Below are 16992 nucleotides of genomic sequence, written 5' to 3'. Positions count from 1 at the left end.
CTCTGGAAACAGACCCCGCCCCACTCCCGTCACCCATGAAACAGACCCCGCCCAACTCCTGTCCCTCTGGAAACAGACCCCTCCTCCACTCCCGTCAACTTGGAAACAGACCCCGCCCGCACTTCCGACACTTTGGAAACAGACCCCGACCCCACTCCCGTCACCCTGGAAACAGACCCCGCCCCAACGCCCGTCATCCTGGAAACAGACCCCGCCGCCACTCCAGTCACCCTGGAAAGAGACCCCGCCCCCACTGCCGTCACCTTGGAAACTGACCCCGCCGCCTCTCCCGTCACTCTGGAAACAGACCCCGCCCCCACTCCCGTCACCTTGGTAACAGAACCCGTCCCCACTCCCATCACTGTGGAAACAGACCCCGCCCCCACTCCCGTCACTCTGGTAACGGACCCCGAACCCACACCCGTCACCCTGGAAACTGACCCCGCCCACACTCCCGTCACTCTGGAAACAGACCCCGCACCCACTGCCGTCATTCTGGAAACAGACCCCGCCCTCACACCCGTAAGTCTGGAAACAGACGCAGCCCCCACTCGCCGTCCCTCTGGAAACAGGCACCGCCCCCACTCCCGTCACCCAGGAAACAGACAACGCCCCCACTCGCCGTCACCTTGGAAACAGACCCCGCCCTCGCTCCCGTCTCCCTGGAAACAGACCCCGCCCCCACTCCCGCCAATCTAGAAACAGACCCCGCCCCCACTCCCGTCACCCTGGAAACAGGCCCCGCCCCCACCTCGTCACACTGGAAACAGACTCCGCCCCCACTCCCGTGACCCTGGAAACAGACCCAGCCCCAACGCCCGTCACCCAGGAAACAGAGCCCGCCGCCTCTCCCGTCACACTGGAAACAGAGCCCGCCCCCACTCCCGTCACACTGGAAACAGACCCCGCCCCAACTCCCGTAACCCTGGAAACAGACCCCGCCCCCCACTCCTGTCACTCTGGAAACAGACCCCGCCCCTACTCCCGTCACTCTGGAAACAGACCCCGCCCCCACTCCCATCACCTTTGAAACAGACCCCGCCCCTACTGCCATCACCTTGGAATCAGACCCCGCCCCCACTACCATCACCTTGGAAACAGACCCCGCCCCCATTCCCGTCACTCTGGAAACAGAACACCGCCCCCACTCCTGTCACTCTGGAAACAGGCACCGCCCCCACTCCCGTCACCCAGGAAACAGACACCGCCCCCACTCGCCGTCTCCCTGGAAACAGACCCCGCCCCCACTCCCGCCAATCTAGAAACAGACCCCGCCCCCACTCCCGTCACCCAAGAAACAGACCCCGCCCCCACCTCGTCACACTGGAAACAGACTCCGCCCCCACTCCCGTGACCCTGAAAACAGACCCAGCCCCAACGCCCGTCACCCAGGAAACAGAGCCCGCCACCTCTCCCGTCACACTGGAAACAGAGCCCGCCCCCACTCCCGTCACACTGGAAACAGACCCCGCCCCCACTCCCGTAACGCTGGAAACAGACGCCGCCCCCACTCCTGTCACTCTGGAAACAGACAGCGCCCCCACTCCCATCAACCTGGAAACAGACCCCGCCCCCCACTCCTGTCACTCTGGAAACAGACCACGCCCCTACTCCCGTCACTCTGGAAACAGACCCCGCCCCCACTCCCCTCACCTTTGAAACAGACCCCGCCCCTACTGCCATCACCTTGGAATCAGGCCCCGCCCCCACTACCATCACCTTGGAAACAGACCCCGCCCCCCACCCGTCACTCTGGAAACAGAACACCGCCCCCACTCCTGTCACTCTGGAAACAGACACCACCCCTACTCCCGTCACTCTGGAAACAGACCCCGCCCCAACTCCCCTCACCTTGGAAACAGACCCCGCCCCTACTGCCGTCACATTGGAAACAGACCCCGCCCCCACTCCTGTCACTCTGGAAACAGACCACGCCCCTACTCCCGTCACTCTGGAAACAGACCCCGCCCCCACTCCCCTCACCTTTGAAACAGACCCCGCCCCGACTGCCATCACCTTGGAATCAGGCCCCGCCCCCACTACCATCACCTTGGAAACAGACCCCGCACCCCACCCGTCACTCTGGAAACAGAACACCGCCCCCACTCCTGTCACTCTGGAAACAGACACCACCCCTACTCCCGTCACTCTGGAAACAGACCCCGCCCCAACTCCCCTCACCTTGGAAACAGACCCCGCCCCTACTGCCGTCACATTGGAAACAGACCCCGCCCCCACTCCCGTCACCTTGGTAACAGACCCCGCCCCCACTCCCGTCACTCTGGAAACAGACCTCGTCCCAACTCCCCTCACCTTGGAAACAGACCCCGCCCCTACTGCCGTCACCTTGGAAACAGACCCCGCCCCCACTCCCGTCAACTTGGTAACAGACCCAGCCCCCACTCCCGTCACCCTGGAAACAGACCCCGCCCCCACTCCCATCACCCTGGATACTGACCCCGCCACCACTCCCGTGACCCTGGAAACAGACCCCGCCCCCACTCCCGTCACCCTGGAAACAGACCCCGCCCCTACTCCCGTCACCCTGGAAACAGACCCCGCCACCACTCCCATCAGTTTGGAAACATACCCGCCCCCACTCCCGTCACTCTGGATACAGACCCCGCCCCCACTCCCGTCACACTGGAAACAGACCTCGCCCCCACTCCCGTCACTCTGGAAACAGACCCCGCCCTCACTCCCGTCGGTCTGGAAACAGACCCAGCCCCCACTCGCCGTCCCTCTGGCAACAGGCACCGCCCCCACTCCCGTCACCCAGGAAACAGACACCACCCCCACTCGCCGTCACCTTGGAAACAGACGCCGCCCTCGCTCCCGTCTCCGTGGAAACAGACACAGCCCCCACTCCCGCCAATCTAGAAACAGACCCCGCCCCCACTCCCGTCACCCTGGAAACAGTCCCCGTCCCCACCTCGTCACACTGGAAACAGACTCCGCCCCCACTCCCGTCACCCTGGAAACAGACCCCGCCCTAACGCCCGTCACCCTGGAAACAGAACCCGTACCCCACTCCCGTCACTCTGGAAACAGACCCCACCCCCACTCCCGTCATCCTGGTACCCGCCCCCACTCCCATCAACCTGGAAACAGACCCCGCCCCCCACTCCTGTCACTCTGGAAACAGACCCCGCCCCTACTCCCGTCACTCTGGAAATAGACCCCGCCCCCACTCCCCTCACCTTTGAAACAGACCCCGCCCCTACTGCCATCACCTTGGAATCAGACCCCGCCCCCACTACCATCACCTTGGAAACAGACCCCGCCCCCATTCCCGTCACTCTGGAAACAGAACACCGCCCCCACTCCTGTCACTCTGGAAACAGGCACCGCCCCCACTCCTGTCACCCAGGAAACAGACACCGCCCCCACTCGCAGTCACCTTGGAAACAGACCCCGCCCTCGCTCCCGTCTCCCTGGAAACAGACCCCGCCCCCACTCCCGCCAATCTAGAAACAGACCCCGCCCCCACTCCCGTCACCCTAGAAACAGACCCCGCCCCCACCTCGTCACACTGGAAACAGACTCCGCCCCCACTCCCGTGACCCTGGAAACAGACCCCGCCCCCACTCCCCTCACCTTTGAAACAGACCCCGCCCCTACTGCCATCACCTTGGAATCAGACCCCGCCCCCACTACCATCACCTTGGAAACAGACCCCGCCCCCCACCCGTCACTCTGGAAACAGAACACCGCCCCCACTCCTGTCACTCTGGAAACAGACACCGCCCCTACTCCCGTCACTCTGGAAACAGACCCCGCCCCAACTCCCCTCACCTTGGAAACAGACCCCGCCCCTACTGCCGTCACATTGGAAACAGACCCCGCCCCCACTCCCGTCACCTTGGTAACAGACCCCGCCCCCACTCCCGTCACTCTGGAAACAGACCTCGTCCCAACTCCCCTCACCTTGGAAACAGACCCCGCCCCTACTGCCGTCACCTTGGAAACAGACCCCGCCCCCACTCCCGTCAACTTGGTAACAGACCCAGCCCCCACTCCCGTCACCCTGTAAACAGACCCCGCCCCCACTCCCGTCACCCTGGATACTGACCCCGCCACCACTCCCGTGACCCTGGAAACAGACCCCGCCCCCACTCCCGTCACCCTGGAAACAGACCCCGCCCCTACTCCCGTCACCCTGGAAACAGACCCCGCCACCACTCCCGTCAGTTTGGAAACATACCCGCCCCCACTCCCGTCACTCTGGATACAGACCCCGCCCCCACTCCCGTCACACTGGAAACAGACCTCGCCCCCACTCCCGTCACTCTGGAAACAGACCCCGCCCTCACTCCCGTCACTCTGGAAACAGACCCAGCCCCCACTCGCCGTCCCTCTGGCAACAGGCACCGCCCCCACTCCCGTCACCCAGGAAACAGACACCACCCCCACTCGCCGTCACCTTGGAAACAGACGCCGCCCTCGCTCTCGTCTCCATGGAAACAGACACAGCCGGCACTCCCGCCAATCTAGAAACAGACCCCGCCCCCACTCCCGTCACCCTGGAAACAGTCCCCGTCCCCACCTCGTCACACTGGAAACAGACTCCGCCCCCACTCCCGTCACCCTGGAAACAGACCCCGCCCCCCACTCCCGTCACTCTGGAAACAGACCCCGCCCCACTCCCGTCACCCATGAAACAGACCCCGCCCAACTCCTGTCCCTCTGGAAACAGACCCCTCCTCCACTCCCGTCAACTTGGAAACAGACCCCGCCCGCACTTCCGACACTTTGGAAACAGACCCCGACCCCACTCCCGTCACCCTGGAAACAGACCCCGCCCCAACGCCCGTCATCCTGGAAACAGACCCCGCCGCCACTCCAGTCACCCTGGAAAGAGACCCCGCCCCCACTGCCGTCACCTTGGAAACTGACCCCGCCGCCTCTCCCGTCACTCTGGAAACAGACCCCGCCCCCACTCCCGTCACCTTGGTAACAGAACCCGTCCCCACTCCCATCACTGTGGAAACAGACCCCGCCCCCACTCCCGTCACTCTGGTAACGGACCCCGAACCCACACCCGTCACCCTGGAAACTGACCCCGCCCACACTCCCGTCACTCTGGAAACAGACCCCGCACCCACTGCCGTCATTCTGGAAACAGACCCCGCCCTCACACCCGTAAGTCTGGAAACAGACGCAGCCCCCACTCGCCGTCCCTCTGGAAACAGGCACCGCCCCCACTCCCGTCACCCAGGAAACAGACAACGCCCCCACTCGCCGTCACCTTGGAAACAGACCCCGCCCTCGCTCCCGTCTCCCTGGAAACAGACCCCGCCCCCACTCCCGCCAATCTAGAAACAGACCCCGCCCCCACTCCCGTCACCCTGGAAACAGGCCCCGCCCCCACCTCGTCACACTGGAAACAGACTCCGCCCCCACTCCCGTGACCCTGGAAACAGACCCAGCCCCAACGCCCGTCACCCAGGAAACAGAGCCCGCCGCCTCTCCCGTCACACTGGAAACAGAGCCCGCCCCCACTCCCGTCACACTGGAAACAGACCCCGCCCCAACTCCCGTAACCCTGGAAACAGACCCCGCCCCCCACTCCTGTCACTCTGGAAACAGACCCCGCCCCTACTCCCGTCACTCTGGAAACAGACCCCGCCCCCACTCCCATCACCTTTGAAACAGACCCCGCCCCTACTGCCATCACCTTGGAATCAGACCCCGCCCCCACTACCATCACCTTGGAAACAGACCCCGCCCCCATTCCCGTCACTCTGGAAACAGAACACCGCCCCCACTCCTGTCACTCTGGAAACAGGCACCGCCCCCACTCCCGTCACCCAGGAAACAGACACCGCCCCCACTCGCCGTCTCCCTGGAAACAGACCCCGCCCCCACTCCCGCCAATCTAGAAACAGACCCCGCCCCCACTCCCGTCACCCAAGAAACAGACCCCGCCCCCACCTCGTCACACTGGAAACAGACTCCGCCCCCACTCCCGTGACCCTGAAAACAGACCCAGCCCCAACGCCCGTCACCCAGGAAACAGAGCCCGCCACCTCTCCCGTCACACTGGAAACAGAGCCCGCCCCCACTCCCGTCACACTGGAAACAGACCCCGCCCCCACTCCCGTAACGCTGGAAACAGACGCCGCCCCCACTCCTGTCACTCTGGAAACAGACAGCGCCCCCACTCCCATCAACCTGGAAACAGACCCCGCCCCCCACTCCTGTCACTCTGGAAACAGACCACGCCCCTACTCCCGTCACTCTGGAAACAGACCCCGCCCCCACTCCCCTCACCTTTGAAACAGACCCCGCCCCTACTGCCATCACCTTGGAATCAGGCCCCGCCCCCACTACCATCACCTTGGAAACAGACCCCGCCCCCCACCCGTCACTCTGGAAACAGAACACCGCCCCCACTCCTGTCACTCTGGAAACAGACACCACCCCTACTCCCGTCACTCTGGAAACAGACCCCGCCCCAACTCCCCTCACCTTGGAAACAGACCCCGCCCCTACTGCCGTCACATTGGAAACAGACCCCGCCCCCACTCCTGTCACTCTGGAAACAGACCACGCCCCTACTCCCGTCACTCTGGAAACAGACCCCGCCCCCACTCCCCTCACCTTTGAAACAGACCCCGCCCCGACTGCCATCACCTTGGAATCAGGCCCCGCCCCCACTACCATCACCTTGGAAACAGACCCCGCACCCCACCCGTCACTCTGGAAACAGAACACCGCCCCCACTCCTGTCACTCTGGAAACAGACACCACCCCTACTCCCGTCACTCTGGAAACAGACCCCGCCCCAACTCCCCTCACCTTGGAAACAGACCCCGCCCCTACTGCCGTCACATTGGAAACAGACCCCGCCCCCACTCCCGTCACCTTGGTAACAGACCCCGCCCCCACTCCCGTCACTCTGGAAACAGACCTCGTCCCAACTCCCCTCACCTTGGAAACAGACCCCGCCCCTACTGCCGTCACCTTGGAAACAGACCCCGCCCCCACTCCCGTCAACTTGGTAACAGACCCAGCCCCCACTCCCGTCACCCTGGAAACAGACCCCGCCCCCACTCCCATCACCCTGGATACTGACCCCGCCACCACTCCCGTGACCCTGGAAACAGACCCCGCCCCCACTCCCGTCACCCTGGAAACAGACCCCGCCCCTACTCCCGTCACCCTGGAAACAGACCCCGCCACCACTCCCATCAGTTTGGAAACATACCCGCCCCCACTCCCGTCACTCTGGATACAGACCCCGCCCCCACTCCCGTCACACTGGAAACAGACCTCGCCCCCACTCCCGTCACTCTGGAAACAGACCCCGCCCTCACTCCCGTCGGTCTGGAAACAGACCCAGCCCCCACTCGCCGTCCCTCTGGCAACAGGCACCGCCCCCACTCCCGTCACCCAGGAAACAGACACCACCCCCACTCGCCGTCACCTTGGAAACAGACGCCGCCCTCGCTCCCGTCTCCGTGGAAACAGACACAGCCCCCACTCCCGCCAATCTAGAAACAGACCCCGCCCCCACTCCCGTCACCCTGGAAACAGTCCCCGTCCCCACCTCGTCACACTGGAAACAGACTCCGCCCCCACTCCCGTCACCCTGGAAACAGACCCCGCCCTAACGCCCGTCACCCTGGAAACAGAACCCGTACCCCACTCCCGTCACTCTGGAAACAGACCCCACCCCCACTCCCGTCATCCTGGTACCCGCCCCCACTCCCGTCACCCTGGAAACAGAAACCGCCCCCACTCCCGTTACTCTGGTAACGGACCCCGACCCCACTCCCGTCACTCTGTAAACAGACTTCACCCCCACTGCCGTCACCCTGGAAACAGACCACGCCCCCGCGCCAACTTCTCTCACATTGGAAACAGAACCCGCCCCAACTCCCGTCACCCTGGAAACAGACCCCGCCCCCACATCCGTCACCTTGGTAACAGACCCCGCCCCCACACCGTCACTCTGGAAACAGACCCCGCCCCCACTCCGGTCACTCTGGAAACAGACTCCACCCCCACTCCCGTTCCTCTGGAAACAGATCCCGCCCCGTTCCCGTCACTCTGGAAACAGACCACGCCCCCCACACCCGTCACGTTGTCAACAGACCCCGCCCCCACACCCGTCATTCTGGAAACAGGCCCCGCCCCCACTCCCGTCACTATGGATACAGACCCCCCCCACTCCCGTTCCTCTGGAAACAGACCCCGCCCCCACTCTCGTCATAGAGGAAACAGACCCCGCCCCTCTCCTGTCACTCTGGAAACAGACACCGCCCCCCACACCCTCACCTTGGAAACAGACCCCGCCCCTACTGCCGTCACCTTGGAAACAGACCCCGCCCCCACACCCATCACCTCTGAAACTGACCCCGCCCCCACAGACGTCACTCTGGAAACAGACCCCGCCCCCACTCGCGTCAACCCGGAAACAGACCACGCCCCTACTCCCGACACTCTGGAAACAGACCCCGCGCCAACTTCCCTCACCTTGGAAACAGACCCCGCACCTACTGCCGTCACCTTGGAAACAGACCCCGCCCCCACTCCCGTCACCTTGGTAACAGACCCCGCCCCCACTCCCGTCACCCTGGAAACAGACCCCGCCCCCACTCCCGTCACCCTGGATACAGACCCCGCCCCCACTCCTTTCACCCTGGAAACAGACCCCGCCCCAACGCCCGTCACCCTGGAAACAGACCCCGCCGCCACTCCAGTCACCCTGGAAAGAGACCCCGCCCCCACTGCCGTCACCTTGGAAACTGACCCCACCGCCTCTCCCGTCACTCTGGAAACAGACCCCGCCCCCACTCCCGTCACCTTGGTAACAGAACCCATCCCCACTCCCATCACTCTGGAAACAGACGCCGCCCCTCACTCCCGACACTCTGGTAACGGACCCCGAACCCACTCCCGTCACCCTGGAAACTGACCCTGCCCCCTCTCCCATCACCTTGGTAACAGACCACGTCCCCACTCCCGTCAACCTGGAAACAGATCCCGCCCCCACTCCCGTCACCTTGGTAACAGACCGCGCTCCCACACCCGTCACTCTGGAAACAGACCCCGCCCCCACTCCCGTCACTCTGGAAACAGACCCCGCCCCCACTCCCGTTCCTCTGGAAACAGATCACGCCCCTCTGGAAACTGAACCCGCCACCACTCCCGTCACTCTGGAAACAGACCCCACCCCCACTCCCATCACTTTGGTAACAGACCACGCCCCCACTCCCGTCAACCTGGAAACAGACACCGCCCCCACTCCCGTCAACCTGGAAACAGATCCCGCCCCCACTCCGGTCACTCTGGAAACAGGCCCCGCCCCCACTCCGGTCACTCTGCAAACAGACCCCGCCCCCACTCCCGTTCCTCTGGAAACAGATCCCGCCCCCCACTTCCGTCACTCTGGAAACAGACCCCGCCCCAACACCCGTCACATTGGTAACAGACCCCGCCCCCACTCCCGTCACTCTGGAAACAGGCCCCGCCCCCACTCCCATCACTCTGGATACAGACCACTCCCCCACTCCCGTTCCTCTGGAATCAGACCCCGCCCCCCACTCCCGTCACTCTGGAAACAGACCCCGCCCCACTCCCGTCACCCTGGAAACAGACCCCGCCCAACTCCTGTCACTCTGGAAACAGACCCCTCCTCCACTCCCGTCAACTTGGAAACAGACCCCGCCCGCACTTCCGACACTTTGGAAACAGACCCCGCCCCCTCTCCCGTCACACTGGAAACAGAGCCCGCCCCCACTCCCGTCACACTGGAAACAGACCCCGCCCCCACTCCCGTAACCCTGGAAACAGACGCCGCCCCCACTCCTGTCCCTCTGGAAACAGACAGCGCCCCCACTCCCATCAACCTGGAAACAGACCCCGCCCCCCACTCCCATCACTTTGGTAACAGACCACGCCCCCACTCCCGTCAACCTGGAAACAGACACCGCCCCCACTCCCGTCAACCTGGAAACAGATCCCGCCCCCACTCCGGTCACTCTGGAAACAGGCCCCGCCCCCACTCCCGTCACTCTGGAAACAGACCCCGCCCCAACACCCGTCACATTGGTAACAGACCCCGCCCCCACTCCCGTCACTCTGGAAACAGGCCCCGCCCCCACTCCCATCACTCTGGATACAGACCACGCCCCCACTCCCGTTCCTCTGGAAACAGACCCCGCCCCCCACTCCCGTCACTCTGGAAAAAGACCCCGCCCCACTCCCGTCACCCTGGAAACAGACCCCGCCCAACTCCTGTCACTCTGGAAACAGACCCCTCCTCCACTCCCGTCAACTTGGAAACAGACCCCTCCCCCACTCCCGCACCTTGGAAACAGACCCCGCCCCAACGCCCGTCACCCTGGAAACAGACCCCGCCGCCACTCCAGTCACCCTGGAAAGAGACCCCGCCCCCACTGCCGTCACCTTGGAAACTGACCCCGCCGCCTCTCCCGTCACTCTGGAAACAGACCCCGCCCCCACTCCCGTCACCTTGGTAACAGAACCCGTCCCCACTACCATCACTCTGGAAACAGACCCCGCCCCCACTCCCGTCACTCTGGTATGGGACCCCGAACCCACTCCCGTCACCCTGGAAACTGACCCCGCCCACACTCCCGTCACTCTGGAAACAGACCCCGCACCCACTGCCGTCATTCTGGAAACAGACCCCGCCCTCACACCCGTAAGTCTGGAAACAGACGCAGCCCCCACTCGCCGTCCCTCTGGAAACAGGCACCGCCCCCACTCCCGTCACCCAGGAAACAGACAACGCCCCCACTCCCCTCACCTTTGAAACAGACCCCGCCCCTACTGCCATCACCTTGGAATCAGACCCCGCCCCCACTACCATCACATTGGAAACAAACCCCGCCCCCATTCCCGTCACTCTGGAAATAGAACACCGCCCCCACTCCTGTCACTCTGGAAACAGGCACCGCCACCACTCCCGTCACCCAGGAAACAGACACCGCCCCCACTCGCCATCACCTTGGAAACAGACCCCGCCCTCGCTCCCGTCTCCCTGGAAACAGACCACGCCCCCACTCCCGTCACCCTAGAAACAGACCCCGCCCCCACCTCGTCACACTGGAAACAGACTCCGCCCCCACTCCCGTGACCCTGCAAACAGACCCAGCCGCAACGCCCGTCACCCAGGAAACAGAGCCCGCCACCTCTCCCGTCACACTGGAAACAGAGCCCGCCCCCACTCCCGTCACACTGGAAACAGACCCCACCCCCACTCCCGTAACGCTGGAAACAGACGCCGCCCCCACTCCTGTCACTCTGGAAACAGACAGCGCCCCCACTCCCATCAACCTGGAAACAGACCCCGCCCCCCACTCCTGTCACTCTGGAAACAGACCCCGCCCCTACTCCCGTCACTCTGGAAACAGACAACGCCCCCACTCCCCTCACCTTTGAAACAGACCCCGCCCCTACTGCCATCACCTTGGAATCAGACCCCGCCCCCACTACCATCACCTTGGAAACAGACCCCGCCCCCCACCCGTCACTCTGGAAACAGAACACCGCCCCCACTCCTGTCACTCTGGAAACAGACCCCGCCCCTACTGCCGTCACATTGGAAACAGACCCCGCCCCCACTCCCGTCACCTTGGTAACAGACCCCGCCCCCACTCCCGTCACTCTGGAAACAGACCTCGTCCCAACTCCCCTCACCTTGGAAACAGACCCCGCCCCTACTGCCGTCACCTTGGAAACAGACCCCGCCCCCACTCCCGTCAACTTGGTAACAGACCCAGCCCCCACTCCCGTAACCCTGGAAACAGACCCCGCCCCCACTCCCGTCACCCTGGATACTGACCCCGCCACCACACCCGTGTCCCTGGAAACAGACCCCGCCCCCACTCCCGTCACCCTGGAAACAGACCCCGCCCCTACTCCCCTCACCCTGGAAACAGACCCCGCCACCACTCCCGTCAGTTTGGAAACATACCCGCCCCCACTCCCGTCACTCTGGATACAGACCCCGCCCCCACTCCCGTCACACTGGAAACAGACCTCGCCCCCACTCCCGTCACTCTGGAAACAAACCCCGCCCTCACTCCCGTCACTCTGGAAACAGACCCAGCCCCCACTCGCCGTCCCTCTGGCAACAGGCACCGCCCCCACTCCCGTCACCCAGGAAACAGACACCACCCCCACTCGCCGTCACCTTGGAAACAGACGCCGCCCTCGCTCCCGTCTCCGTGGAAACAGACACAGTCCCCACTCCCGCCAATCTAGAAACAGACCCCGCCCCCACTCCCGTCACCCTGGAAACAGACCCCGTCCCCACCTCGTCACACTGGAAACAGACTCCGCCCCCACTCCCGTCACCCTGGAAACTGACCCCGCCCTAACGCCCGTCACCCTGGAAACAGAACCTGTACCCCACTCCCGTCACTCTGGAAACAGACCCCACCCCCACTCCCGTCATCCTGGTAACAAACCCCGCCCCCACTCCCGTCACCCTGGAAACAGAAACCGCCCCCACTCCCGTCACTCTGGTAACGGACCCCGAGCCCACCTCGTCACACTGTAAACAGACTTCACCCCCACTGCAGTCACCCTGGAAACAGACCACGCCCCCGCGCCAACTTCCCTCACATTGGAAACAGAACCCGCCCCAACTCCCGTCACCCTGGAAACAGACCCCGCCCCCCACACCGTCACTCTGGAAACAGACCCCGCCCCCACTCCGGTCACTCTGGAAACAGACTCCACCCCCACTCCCGTTCCTCTGGAAACAGATCCCGCCCCGTTCCCGTCACTCTGGAAACAGACCACGCCCCCCACACCCGTCACGTTGTTAACAGACCCCGCCCCAACACCCGTCATTCTGGAAACAGGCCCCGCCCCCACTCCCGTCACTCTGGATACAGACCCCCCCCCACTCCCGTTCCTCTGGAAACAGACCACGCCCCCACTCTCGTCACAGAGGAAACAGACACCGCCCCCACCACACCCTCACCTTGGAAACAGACCCCGCCCCTACTGCCGTCACCTTGGAAACAGACCCCGCCCCCACTCCCATCACCTTTGAAACTGACCCCGCCCCCACACGCGTCACTCTGGAAACAGACCCCGCCCCCACTCGCGTCAACCCGGAAACAGACCACGCCCCTACTCCCGACACTCTGGAAACAGACCCCGCGCCAACTTCCCTCACCTTGGAAACAGACCCCGCCCCTACTGCCGTCACCTTGGAAACAGACCCCGCCCCCACTCCCGTCACCTTGGTAACAGACCCCGCCCCCACTCCCGTCACCCTGGAAACAGACCCCGCCCCCACTCCCGTCACCCTGGATACAGACCCCGCCCCCACTCCCGTCACCCTGGAAACAGACCCCGCCCCAACGCCCGTCACCCTGGAAACAGACCCCGCAGCCACTCCAGTCACCCTGGAAAGAGACCCCGCCCCCACTGCCGTCACCTTGGAAACTGACCCCGCCGCCTCTCCCGTCACTCTGGAAACAGACCCCGCCCCCACTCCCGTCACCTTGGTAACAGAACCCATCCCCACTCCCATCACTCTGGAAACAGACCCCGCCCCTCACTCCCGACACTCTGGTAACGGACCCCGAACCCACTCGCGTCACCCTGGAAACTGACCCTGCCCCCTCTCCCATCACCTTGGTAACAGACCACGTCCCCACTCCCGTCAACCTGGAAACAGATCCCGCCCCCACTCCCGTCACCTTGGTAACAGACCGCGCTCCCACACCCGTCACTCTGGAAACAGACCCCGCCCCCACTCCCGTCACTCTGGAAACAGACCCCGCCCCCACTCCCGTTCCTCTGGAAACAGATCACGCCCCTCTGGAAACAGATCCCGCCCCCACTCCCGTCACCCTGGAAACAGACCCCGCCCCCACCTCGTCACACTGGAAACAGACTCCGCCCCCACTCCCGTGACCCTGGAAACAGACCTCGCCCCAACGCCCGTCACCCAGGAAACAGAGCCCGCCACCTCTCCCGTCACACTGGAAACAGAGCCCGCCCCCACTCCCGTCAAGCTGGAAACAGACCCCGCCCCCAGTCCCGTCACCCTGGAAACAGACCCCGCCCCTGCTCCCGTCACTCTGGAAACAGACCCCGCCCCCACTACCATCACCTTGGAAACAGACCCCGCCCCCCACCCGTCACTCTGGAAACAGAACACCGCCCCCACTCCTGTCACTCTGGAAACAAACCCCGCCCCACTCCCGTCACTCTGGAAACAGACCCCGCCCCAACTCCCCTACCTTGGAAACAGGCCCCGCCCCTACTGCCGTCACCTTGGAAACAGACCCCGCCCCCACTCCCGTCATCTTGGTAACAGACCCCGCCCTCACTCCCGTCACCCTGGAAACAGACCCCGCCCCCACTCCCGTCACCCTGGACACTGACCCCGCCACCACTCCCGTCACCCAGGAAACAGGCCCCGCCCCCACTCCCGTCACCCTCGAAACAGACCCCGCCACCACTCCCGTCAGTTTGGAAACATACCCCGCCCCCACTCCCGTCACTGTGGATACAGAACCCGCCCCCACTGCCATCACCTTGGAAACAGACCCCGCCCCCACCCGTCGCTCTGGAAACAGAACACCGCCCCCACTCCTGTCACTCTGGAAACAGACCCCGCCCCTACACCCGTCACTCTGGAAACAGACCCCGCCCCAACTCCCCTCACCTTGGAAACAGACCCCGCCCCTACTGTCGTCACCTTGGAAACAGAACCCGCCCCCACTCCCGTCACCTTGGTAACAGACCCTGCCCCCACTCCCGTCACCCTGGAAACAGACCTCGCCCCCACTCCCGTCACCCTGGATACTGACCCCGCCACCACTCCCGTGACCCTGGAAACAGACCCCGCCCCCACCCCGTCACCCTGGAATCAGACCCCGCCCCCACTCCCGTCACCCTGGAAACAGACCCCGCCACCACTCCCGTCAGTTTGGAAACATACCCCGCCCCCACTCCCGTCACTCTGGATACAGACCCCGCCCACACTCCCGTCACTCTGGAAACAGACCCCTCCCCCACTCCTGTCACTCTGGAAACAGGCACCGCCCCCACTCCCGTCACCCAGGAAACAGACACCGCCCCCACTCGCCGTCACCTTGGAAACAGACCCCGCTCTCACTTCCGTCTCCCAGGAAACAGACCCAGCCCCCACTCCCACCAATCTAGAAACAGACCCCGCCCCTACTCCCGTCACCCTGGAAGCAGACCCCGCCCCCACCTCGTCACACTGGAAACAGACTCCGCCCCCACTCCCGTCACCCTGGAAACAGACCCCGCCCTAACGCCCGTCACCCTGGAAACGGTACCCGTACCCCACTCCCGTCACTCTGGAAGCAGACCCCACCCCCACTCCCGTCACCCTGGTAACAAACCCCGCCCCCACTCCCGTCACCCTGGAAACAGAAACCGCCCCCACTCCCGTCACTCTGGTAACGGACCCCGAACCCACTCCCGTCACCCCGGAAACAGAACCCGCCCCCACTCCCGTCACTCTGGAAACTGACTTCACCCCCACTGCCGTCACCCTGGAAACAGACCACGCCCCCACTTCCATCACATTGGAAACAGAACCCGCCCCAACTCCCGTCACCCTGGAAACAGACCCCGCCCCCCACATCCGTCACCTTGGTAACAGACCACGCCCCCACACCCGTCACTCTGGAAACTGACCCCGCCCCCACTCCCGTCACTCTGGAAACAGACTCCGCCCCCACTCCCGTTTCTCTGGAAACAGATCCCGCCCCCATTCCCGTCACTCTGGAAACAGACCACGGCCCCCACACCCGTCACATTGATAACAGACCACGCCGCCACATCCGTCACTCTGGAAACAGACCCCGCCCCCACTCCCGTCACTCTGGAAACTGACCCTGCCCCCACTCCCGTCACTCTGGAAACAGACCCCGCCCCCACTCCCGTTACCCTGGAAACAGACCCCGCTCCACTCCTCTCACTCTGGAAACAGACCCCGCCCCCCCACTCCCTCACCTTGGAAACAGACCCCGCCCCCCCACTCCCTCACCTTGGGAACAGACCCCGCCACCACTCCCGTCACCCTGGAAACAGACCCCGCCCCAACTCGTCACACAGGAAACAGACTCCACCCCCACTCCCGTCACCCTGGAAACAGACACCGCCCCAACGCCCGTCACCCTGGAAACAGACCCCGCCCCCACTCCAGTCACCCTGGAAGCAGACACCGCACCCACTGCCGTCACCTTGGAAACTGACCCCGCCACCACTCCCGTCACTCTGGAAACAGACACCGCCCCCACTCCCGTCACCCTGGAAACAGAACCCGTCCCCACTCCCGTCACTCTGGAAACAGACCCCGCCCCCACTCCCGTCACTCTGGTAACGGACCACGAACCCACTTCCGTCACCCTGGAAACTGACCCCGCCCCCTCTCCCATCAACTTGGTAACAGACCACGTCCCCACTCCCGTCAACCTGGAAACAGATCCCGCCCCCACTCCCATCACCTTGGTAACAGACCCTGCACCCACACCCGTCACTCTGGAAACAGACCCCGCCCCCACTCCCGTCACTCTGGAAACAGCCCCCGCCCCCACTCCCGTTCCTCTGGAAACAGATCCCGCCCCCACTCCCGTCACTCTGGAAACAGACCCCGGCCCCAACACCCGTCACATTGGTAACAGACCCCGCCCCCGCTCCCGTCACTCTGTAAACAGACCCCGCCCCCACTCCCGTCGCCCTGGAAACAGACCCCGCCCCACTCATGTCACTCTGGAAACAGAACCGCCCCCACTCCCGTCACATTGGAAACAGAACCCGCCCCAACTCCCGTCACCCTGGAAACAGAGCCCGCCCCCCACATCCGCCACCTTGGCAACAGACCCCGCCCCCACACCCGTCACTCTGGAAACAGACCCCGCCCCCACTCCGTTCACTCTGGAAACAGACTCTGCCCCCACTCCCGTTTCTCTGGAAACAGATCCCGCCCCCATTCCCGTCACTCTGGAAACAGAC

Source organism: Heterodontus francisci, unplaced genomic scaffold (assembly GCF_036365525.1).
Source record: "Heterodontus francisci isolate sHetFra1 unplaced genomic scaffold, sHetFra1.hap1 HAP1_SCAFFOLD_186, whole genome shotgun sequence".
NCBI classification, from domain to species: Eukaryota; Metazoa; Chordata; class Chondrichthyes; order Heterodontiformes; family Heterodontidae; genus Heterodontus; species Heterodontus francisci.
Note: the sequence above shows the minus strand (reverse complement) of the source record.